Source organism: Lytechinus pictus, chromosome 4, assembly GCF_037042905.1.
Source record: "Lytechinus pictus isolate F3 Inbred chromosome 4, Lp3.0, whole genome shotgun sequence".
NCBI classification, from domain to species: Eukaryota; Metazoa; Echinodermata; class Echinoidea; order Temnopleuroida; family Toxopneustidae; genus Lytechinus; species Lytechinus pictus.
The window spans coordinates 15188489-15198570 of NC_087248.1; the positions used below are offsets into that span (position 1 = coordinate 15188489).

Consider the following 10082-nt stretch of genomic DNA (forward strand, 5'->3'; position numbering starts at 1 on the left):
ATAACTGGTCATTTTGCAATCAATGACTACAAAATTACCATCATTGTAAATACACTATTCAACTGCACCATATAATTATGTGAAAATAAGGTAGAGAAAGAGAGAGACAAAAATAGGGGAGGAAGGTTGAGAAGAAAAAAAGAGATGGACTGGGTAAAATTTGGCCAAGTGTAAAATTGATAGAAAGGGAGAGAAGAGATGATAAAATAAATGAAAACTCTACATGTGAACAAAATATTTTATGTATGCTTGGTAATAATATTTAATTTTCACATCTCTTTTATACATATTTAAAATCACAAAGCAGGATTTCATCAAGATATATCTCTTCTAGCTATACATCACACAAACACATCAAAATCCTTAAATTATTTTGTCCATTACGATAAAGGGAGAGTCAAGTTAGTAAATTTGGATATGAATACACAGCTTTTTACTAATAAGAAAGTCAAAGATTTCAGATTTCCTGGTATGTAAACAATATTGCATTTTCCAAACTTTCCATGAAAATTGGGCACAAAGTATTCTTTCAATAAGATCTACATCTGCATACTTTCACCTTGCTCACACGTGTATCTTCACCCCATATTGCTTTTGATTAATTAATTCACTTATAAATTCATGAATAACTTTGCAAGCCCATGTCCCAATATTGATATAAAGAATTTCATTTGCTAATAGTTCATAGTTCCTGTCTGTAATGCAGACAGTTGAAAATAATTTATACCGTAACTATTCCAAATTATGGAATATACATCATAAATCAATTCAATTTACGTGAAAAACTTACATAGAGCCAAAGCTGACCCCCCCCCCCCTTCTGCATCAAATGTATCAAAATAAAAGGCATTTCATATCCCTTTTGTGAAGAGAAGGTAGGTCATTTACCGAGAAACTTACAAAACAGTTGATAATTTGATATAAGACTTGTAATTGCTGCAGAACTGTTGCAACGTGAAACAGTTTTTTACCCTATATCAGTTCATATGATCATATGTTAAACATGCATTGTGAACTTAAAGTACTCATGTCTACACATTTCATAACAAACATTGTCCATTGTATTGATTGTGATTAAGACTGAACTAAATAAATAAAATGGCAATCTATGACTAGACGGAATTGAGTGTACTTTACTTGTACATGTACTATGTAATTATCAAGGTGACATAGTGACTTTATCATTTTAGTGCTGACAAACACTTAAACAAGAGGTATCACATTTAGAGCACATTCACAGAAAAAATAATAAGCATCAAAATCTAAATCAATACTAAATACTTATAAATATATCACAGGATAAAATCTCAATGGAGTTCTGAATTTGAATGATATATATTTTTCCACACCATGGAATCATTAACTCAATTGATTGTGTGAGTTTATTAAATTATTTTATTCTGTAAAATATATCCTATATTGAATGTACAGATGTTTCATTACACTAGGGGGAGCTTTACTATCAGCTAAAATCAGTTCTTGAAGCTTTAGTCTTAGTCCAATCAAAAGTCATAAAATCAATTTCATTGAACTTAAAATTGATTTTAGCTGTCTGTGAATCACCCCAGGCATTCTCATGATGCATATATTCCTCTGAACACTAGACTTCATATTTATTCTGGGAGAAGGTCATCACCGAGCTCCTCATCACCAAACTCATCCTCAGCGTCTCTTTTCCTCGCTGCTGTCTTGGGCCTCTCCGCTGATGGGCCTAAGGGATCGATGTAGGAGGCATCTGGAATGAAGGTGAGACAAATGTGAAGGTCAAAGGTCAAAGTTCAAATGATGGTATAAACTATACCCTCAGACTTTAATTCAATGATATGGTTGCAATACTGATCATGTGGTAAAGTAGAAATGTACAATCGTGATGTTTTCATTGACCATTAGAGCATGATGACAAATTACAGGAGACATGAAAAACATCAAGTATGCAAGCAGTAGTCACTATCTGGAATACTCCCCAGGGGACGGTTCATGAAAGATGTCAGCACTGACAAGTTGTCTTTCTCCGACAGTTACCATAGTAACAGTCAAAGACCAGAGACTCTGAGCCAATCAAAACCGAGGATTTAATCGAAATTGGCAGCGCTGACAACTTTCATGAATTGCTCCCCCCTCCTCCTTCTCAGTAATAGAGTATTTGCATTCAATGAGTGCAGGTAAGCCTGATTAAATCTAATTATTAAAGGAGAATGAAACCCTTGAAACCAGCTGAATCCATATCAAAGAGAAAAATCTAAGAAACATATTGTTGAAAGTTTGAGGAAGATTGAATGAATAATAAGAAAGTTATGAGCATTTGAATATTGAGATCACTAATGCCATGTAGATCCTAACATTGGCAATGCGACCGAGATCTGTGATGTCACACACGTACAACTCCCTCATTACTTTGGTACTTATATCACTTATATTCTCACTTTTATAGAGTCTATCACAAGGTGAGGTGTTCTCTTTATGAGAGGACAAGTTCAGAGGTTTCACAACATTATATCATTGATGAATCGTTTGTCATATGATTAGAATTAGCAAAAAGAGATGTTTTGGGGTATATTTTCAGTGTCCAAAAGGGGAGAGTTGTTCATCTGTGACATCATAGATCTTGGTCGCATTGCCAATGGGAGGATCTCCATAGCATTAGTGATCTCGACATTGAAATGCTCATAACTCTTCTATTGCTAGTCCTATTTTACTCAAACTTTTGTTGATCTTATTCTTTGATTTTTCTGCTTTCACAAAAGCTAACTTGCTCCAAGAGTTTCATTCTCCTTTAAGGTAATAATAGTGCAAATAATTTCTGCAATATTATTAGCCAATCATCCATCCCATATTTTATTCAAATCAATTTGTAGGTCATTTCATGAACCGCTCAGCCATGATAACTTAAAAGCATTATAAGTTTTCATATGAATTACAAAACAGAGACAGAGCATCTCATGACGGTCCCTCATGGGGGGGGGGGGGGTCTGATGTACAAAACTTATCAAAATGCCCATTTGTGAATACAGGTCTATGGAGTAGACTCCAATGTACTACATACCAACATTCTGTTCCTCTACTTGATATACGCCGCTCGATTCAGGTAATGCTGCCCTCATCCTCCCACTGCTACGACGAGCGCTTGACCGTCCGCTATTCTGTCGACTGCTGGTTCCGCTACCTCCTCTTCCTGAATCTGTTTTAGAAATGTTTATAGAATTGAATCATATTAATTAAAAGCCACCTATAGAAAATCATTGCACAATTTTTTCATCAAAAGCCAAAACAATAAACAGGGGATTCTCGTCTAGCATATTTTTTAGTGCTCAAGAATTTACATTTTTTATATATATTGTATTGAAAAATAAAACACTTCTATCCTTAGATTGTGCCATTGGGGAATAAATTACATTAAAAACTTTTCAGTATTTTTGGCATTAATTATCATTTGGAAGAAAAAAGCAGAAGGGGACAATCGTGCTGAATCTCATATAGCTGAAACAACAGTAATGGATCCATACCCAGGGCTCCAAACTAACTTTTTTTCTTGGTGGCCCGATCGGTCCACCAAAATCATCAATTTCATATTCTTGGTGGCCCGCCAAGCAAATTTGGTGGCCCTAAAACAATAGAAAACATTACAATTTATAAAGACTTTAGTAGCCTGACCAGGCCACCAAATTTGGGCTTTTACAGAATTTTGGTGGCCTGACTCTCATTTTTGGTTGCCCCGGGCCACTGCTAATGTCGAGCCCTGCGATAACACAGAGCTGATAATTAATAACTAAGTTATAATTTCCGTTTTTGACATTTCAGGCATTCATATCATTTTAAGTGATGATGCACACAACTATCACTTCAATCAATTACAAGAACAGTCAATACAAAATATAGGCTATTCAATAAAAAGTTAATAAATATTATCATTAAATGTACAGCACACAAGGGTTGATTGAGCCAAACTAGAGTGGAAAATAGAAGTGTCATGTAGAGATTTTATTTTATGTAGTGAGCACAAAAGCTACAATCAGAAATTACCAATGCAATAACTATAGAATTCATTAGGGGGAAATGAACTTTGCATTTAGGAATGTAATGTTTACGAGATATGCAGATATACAAGCATTTTAAATGACAGTATTATCATATTATTGTCAATGCTGCAATTTGAAATAAAAAGAACAACTATTGGTGACATTCAATTTATGAATATAATATAATATATAAATAAAAAATAGACAAAAATATCAAATGGATGACAAGTCCTGGCAGAAGAATTTTCAGCACTTGATTAAAACTGCTGCTAGACAATTTGCAAATAATAAAGATTAACAATAATTAAAGGAAAATTGAAATAAAAAATGGGGATTTTTTTTTTAAGCTTTGCTAGTAGGCAGGCATTGATAATAGGTAAACATCGTTTAAATTTTGACAGTGAGCTACAAAGTATATATCTTCTTTTTTTGTGGGGGGGGGGGGTGGAGCACTGGCGAATCCAGGGGAGGGCACAATCGGCATATGCCCCCCCCCCTTTTGAGAGGCACAATTAAAATTTGTAATGTAAAAATGCCGTTAAAAACAAAAGTGTGCCCCCCTCCCTTTTGAAAGTGAAGGCTTTTTTTTTTTGCTTGTCAAACAAGGTCTAAAATTTTTCATGGACGAAATCCCCTTAATTTTTGGTTGAAACCCTTTTTTTTTTTGGCTTGTCAATTTTATTCTCGGGAAATGTGCCCCCCCCCCCCTTTCCAAAAATCATGGATCCACCCCTGGGGTGGAGTATGGGATTTCAGCAGAAAGAACTGCTGTCAATTGTCTATTTCTAATTTACATAAGCTGAGCAAATGACGAGAGTGAATATAGTCAAACGGCTCTCATGGAAAGCAATCATGTTAATAATGCCGGGTAGATTTGGCCAAGGTAATGAAATATACTGATAACAATACCTACCGGTATATTTGCTCTAATGCAGCCTGCAGGCACATTTCTCATTTAGATATACCACATGAAGAATTCATGTTAATTTATGTATATAGTCGCTGTGCTGTTAAAAGCTCATATTTAAAGAAAAAATTGAGGAAAACTCAAAAAAGTTTTATCTTAGAAATATGGCAATTATGACCTATCCAGTAGAGAATTGTTTTTATGCAAAATAACGTTATTACTAATATCATAACTCTAAAATAAAGCTTTTTCTGAGCTGAGGTCTGAATTTTTAATTTTTTAATCAAAAAAAAAATTGAGATAAAAGTTTTCAACAGCTCAGCGACAAAATACATTACCATAAACAGCATGGGGTGCTTTTTATGCGAAATGTACAGTCATAATGATAATCACAAACAGCACAACTAGTTCTCCCATACGTGAACTTACCAGCGGGGCTATCGAGGCGGTCGTCTTCCAGACCCCTCCTCGTGCCACTACCAACTCGCTCTGAACCTGACCCAAGAAACAACACACAGAACCAGTGCAAGGGATGTGAAGTGTTAATGTTAAGACCCTGTCACATTCTACCATTTGTCCCCATCTTATAATATTTCATCAGGCAGTGCTTAGACTGCCTCAGATTCAATTTGAACATTGCTAGTCAAGTTTAAGTAAGCCATCTGTCCATATCTACGGTACATAAACGTACGTCTATAAATCAACTACATGACTTGAAAATTCAAACAATTCAAATTCAAATCTAATTTTAATTTCAATTTTGATTTTGATTTCAATTTCAAATTCAATTCAAATTCAATTTCAAATATACCAACTCATTTTCCAGAGGGTATCATTAAATGGTAGCGTGTGACAAGGTTATCAGATTAGTGGGTGGTAGGGGTGGGTGAATTCATTAGCTCGTTTATACTACATGTACATGTGCAAATCCCTCTAGTGATAAATAATGACTTAGAAGAGAGCATTTCACATAGGGGTAAGAGTGGCTTAAAGTCATGCTTCGAAGTCAACACACACATGATAAAAAGCAGTAATCTCATCAATGAACAAAATAATGCAGTGTGAGTGACTTTAATTCACACTTAAATCTTTGTGAAACGCCCCTCCTGTGGTAATTAAATCATAAACTGACAATGTATCTTAATTCATTAAGAGATCAGAGCCAGATTCCACTCTTCGACTCTCAATCTTTTAATAAAAGTAAAGCCCAAGTGAATATTGCATCACCTATATTATTATTGTAATATCAAATTGTCATGTAAATGGGGGGGGGGGGGGGGGTAGGAGAGGGATTCTTCTTTCATTGACTTTGAACACAAATTACAAAAAAAAAAAATGGCATGACATTGTCCTATAAAATGTCACTTAGTGTTACGATGCTACACCAGTATGTTATGGATTCGGTCTACAAAATTTGTACAAGAAGAAAAAAGTAGTCACTAAATTTAGCAATATCACCTGTGTATTTTATGATAGTGAGGTGAAATGTCAAGGGATAAATCATGCAATTGATTAACTTATAGTGTATCAATAAAGCAGTTTTAATGCGAAACATATATTATGTACTTGTATGGTGGTAGTATGTCCATAAGCACAATATGGTATAGAAATGATTTCAATTCAGAGGAAACAAACAACATTATATTTTAGGAGTGCAAACTAACAGGGCCAACGATTCATCATTTCAACACTTATGAAGATGGGTATTCAATAAATGGGGGAAATGTATATGCTGATGCCAGTATGAAATTAGTGAAAATTGTGATTTGGAGTGTTTAAATGTGCTAAGATTAAAGGAGAATGAAACCCTTGAAACCAGCTGAATCCATATCAAAGAGAACAAGTGGAATGCCTCTGGCCGTCTCACCTGCATCACGCGATTCAATATAGCAGCAGTGCTGATTTTGAAAACTACTATAACTCGCACAAGATGTTCAGTGATACTTGGTTACTCTTATTTCCACGTTTTATGAACTAGACCAATACACTTATAGAGATATGATGGCAATTCAACAAATACCCCCAACGTGGCCAAAGTTCTTTGACCTTACATGACCTTTGACCTTGATCATGTGACCTGAAACTCGCACAGGATGTTCAGTGATACTTGATTACTATTATGTCCAAGTTTTATGAACTAGACCAACACACTTTCAAATTTATGGCTGTAATTCAACAAATACCCCAATTTGGCCAAAGTTCATTGACCCTAAATGACATTTGACCTTGATCATGTGACCTGAAACTTGCACAGGATGTTCAGTAATACTTGATTACTATTATGTCCAAGTTTCATGAATCAGATCCATAAACTTTCAAAGTTATGATGGTAATTCAACAGATACCCCCAATTCGGCCAAAGTTCATTGACCCTAAATGACCTTTGACCTTGGTTATGTGATGTGAAACTCATGCAGGATGTTCAGTGATACTTGATTAACCTTATGTATAAGTTTCATGAACTAGGTCCATATATTTTCTAAGTTATGGGCCCTGTTGCAAAAAAGTTTATGTATTGATTTATGTCATGATTTATGTTACGATTTATGTCATACAGCATAAATCATGACATAAACACAACTCTTGACATAAATCCGTTGCATAAAGCTTTATGTCATAAATCACGACATAAAATCATGACATAAATCCCTTTGAATGACATAAATTTATGTCGTGATTAAAATCAAGACATAAACGGCGGCTTTCCACAAGAAGTGACTTAAGGGTAATTTTACGATTATTTTTTATAATTATGCCCTCTGTAATTTGAAGATATTTTGAGTTTTACTTGGAGTTTCGAAATAATTTTTGTGTCATTGGATAGCGTATGATGTATTCTTTCAATATTTGAAAAACTAACAATCATAAATCTTTCCCTTATTTTTATAAGCAAAACTAGGCCTAAGCATAATAGTTAATTTGTTTACTTCGTTGAGGATAGGACATTTTCCTTAGAATAATATCATAATTTATATCAACGTCACATATTTTTCAAGCACCACCCCTCCCTCCCGAAATAATGATAATAACTTTGACTTTCAGTCTAGAATCGCCCCTTTTGTGCTTAATTCAAATGTGATTAAACAAGAAATTTGGTACACACATCAATTGGATGACTTCAAGTCCGGTGTTGGCGTTGGTTGGAATGGCGATTGCTTCCCCTAGCTCCAAAACCTATTTTGAGTGTTAGAAATCATGTTGCCATGGTAACGGCATATTATATGACAACAAAATTGTAAAATACTTTCAGTTTTAATTTCTTCATCAATTTTCAACCAATTCTCTTGAAATTTGGTTCACACATTAAGAGGTAAAGGTGTGAGAGACACATATTTTGTGTGTGTCGGAAGTTGTGTTGCCATGGTTACAACATATTATAAGCCCCAAATTGGGTAAAAATCTATTGGTTCCAACTACTTGATTAGTTTTCAACCAATTCTCATGAAATTTGGCTCACGCATTGGTCTCGAGGTAAAGATATATACAGGACATTTTTTTGCATGTGTCGGAAATCGTGTTGCCTTGGTAACATTATATAATATGTCAAAAATTAGGCAAAAATTTTGTGGTTCAAACGACTTCATCAGTAATTCTCATGATTTGCTCACACATACATGTAGGTCTTGGGTAAAGATGGACAAGACATATTTTTCCCCATGTGTTGGAAACTTTTGCCATGGTAACGGCGTAGGGCAGGGGTATTAATCACCTTCATTGATAGTTCTAGTTTAATTTACCCAAAAGTTTTGCTCGCTCGCAGTTTTTAGAAATTTTTGCCCTTTACGCCATATCTGCCCTATAGAAATTTAAATTTCTAAAGCCATCCCCTAAACTAAAAGAAAACTCCTTCACGGAGAACAATATTTGTCAGTCAATTCCAAACCATGAACACCGATTGACAACCATGCATATATCCCTGTAATAATTTATTCATTATTTTGTATTTCTTTATAATTTCAATTGTCTATTTTATAAGCGTGTCATGGAACCCTCTTGCCAGTGCAGTTTAGGCGAGGGTAACGAATTTGGAAGCACAATGGAGCAATTTCGTCAAGAAAATATTGGACAGAAAAAATAAATAAATAGGCCTAAATAAAAATGTTCCTCATTTCCGACCAAAGGTCTAATCAGATGGTTTGGGTTTTTTGCCAAGATAAAAAAAAAAGGGGGGGGTTTTCTTGCCCAAAACTGGCAATTGGAGATAGAGCGAGTTAGGGGGGGGGGGGGACTTTAAAAAAATGCCCACTTATTGTCCAAATTCCAAGAGGAGTGAACATGAGGGACCACTACTCATCACAGCTTTGTGCCTAAATTGGGACACGTTCATGCCACCTATATCCCTTGATCCATACCTCTGTCACCCATCATTTATATTTTTTCATCTTTGAGCACCTGGCCATTTTCTTTCTATCTCTCTCTCATCAAATGTAATCCCCCCCCCAAAAAAAAAATGCTTTATCCTCTTTTCCCCTTTCATTATCATCCTCCCTCTGAGATTGGCCCACTATCATTCTCGGAACTTATCTCTCCAATTCTCAATATATCTATCTCTGTTAATGACTCCTTCACATTCATAGTTCTTTTTCTTTCCCTTTTCCCATTCTAATTCACCTCGCCCCCCCCCCCTTTCTCTCTCATTATTCCTTATACAGTATAATCTTTGCATCTCTGGATCTTTCTCACTTTTATATGAAATTTCCTTTTAATTTCTCGCCCTTGCTACTTCAAATCTTCATCTCAATCAATTATTTTCCTAATTTGACAATTTATGGGACAATATTCAGAGTTCATAAAAAAACAATCATACAATTTTCTACAAATATTAATTACTATTTCTAGTAGGGAAACAAGTGTGTTCTGAGGGGCAAATCATATTTTAACCACACCCCACCCCATCCCGATTCAATAAAAAAACGAACAAAGAGATGAAACAAAAAGAATGACATTTTATGTAAATTTATTACTTTTAAAATAAATACACAGTAAAATTTGTAAAACAATGCAATCTTGTTACCTTTCCCATGTCCTTTAATCATGACTGTATAAATATGATTTAAAGAGGTACATGGATTCAAATAAAACATAGTTATATCCTAAATGAATACAATACATGTACCTCAATCAAGTGTACAACTACAAACATGATACATAATAATACA

General features: G+C 34.8%; 1 long non-coding RNA gene across 1 annotated transcript; it reads right to left on the reverse strand.

The window, feature by feature from the left end:
- Positions 1-237: 237 nt before the first annotated feature.
- Positions 238-5435, reverse strand: LOC135153882 (uncharacterized). The gene is made up of 3 exons (XR_010293377.1): positions 5353-5435; positions 3044-3178; positions 238-1735 (listed from the first exon to the last, which is right to left on the reverse strand). It is a non-coding gene; the product is annotated as an uncharacterized LOC135153882 (long non-coding RNA).
- Between the last annotated feature and the right edge of the window lie 4647 nt (positions 5436-10082).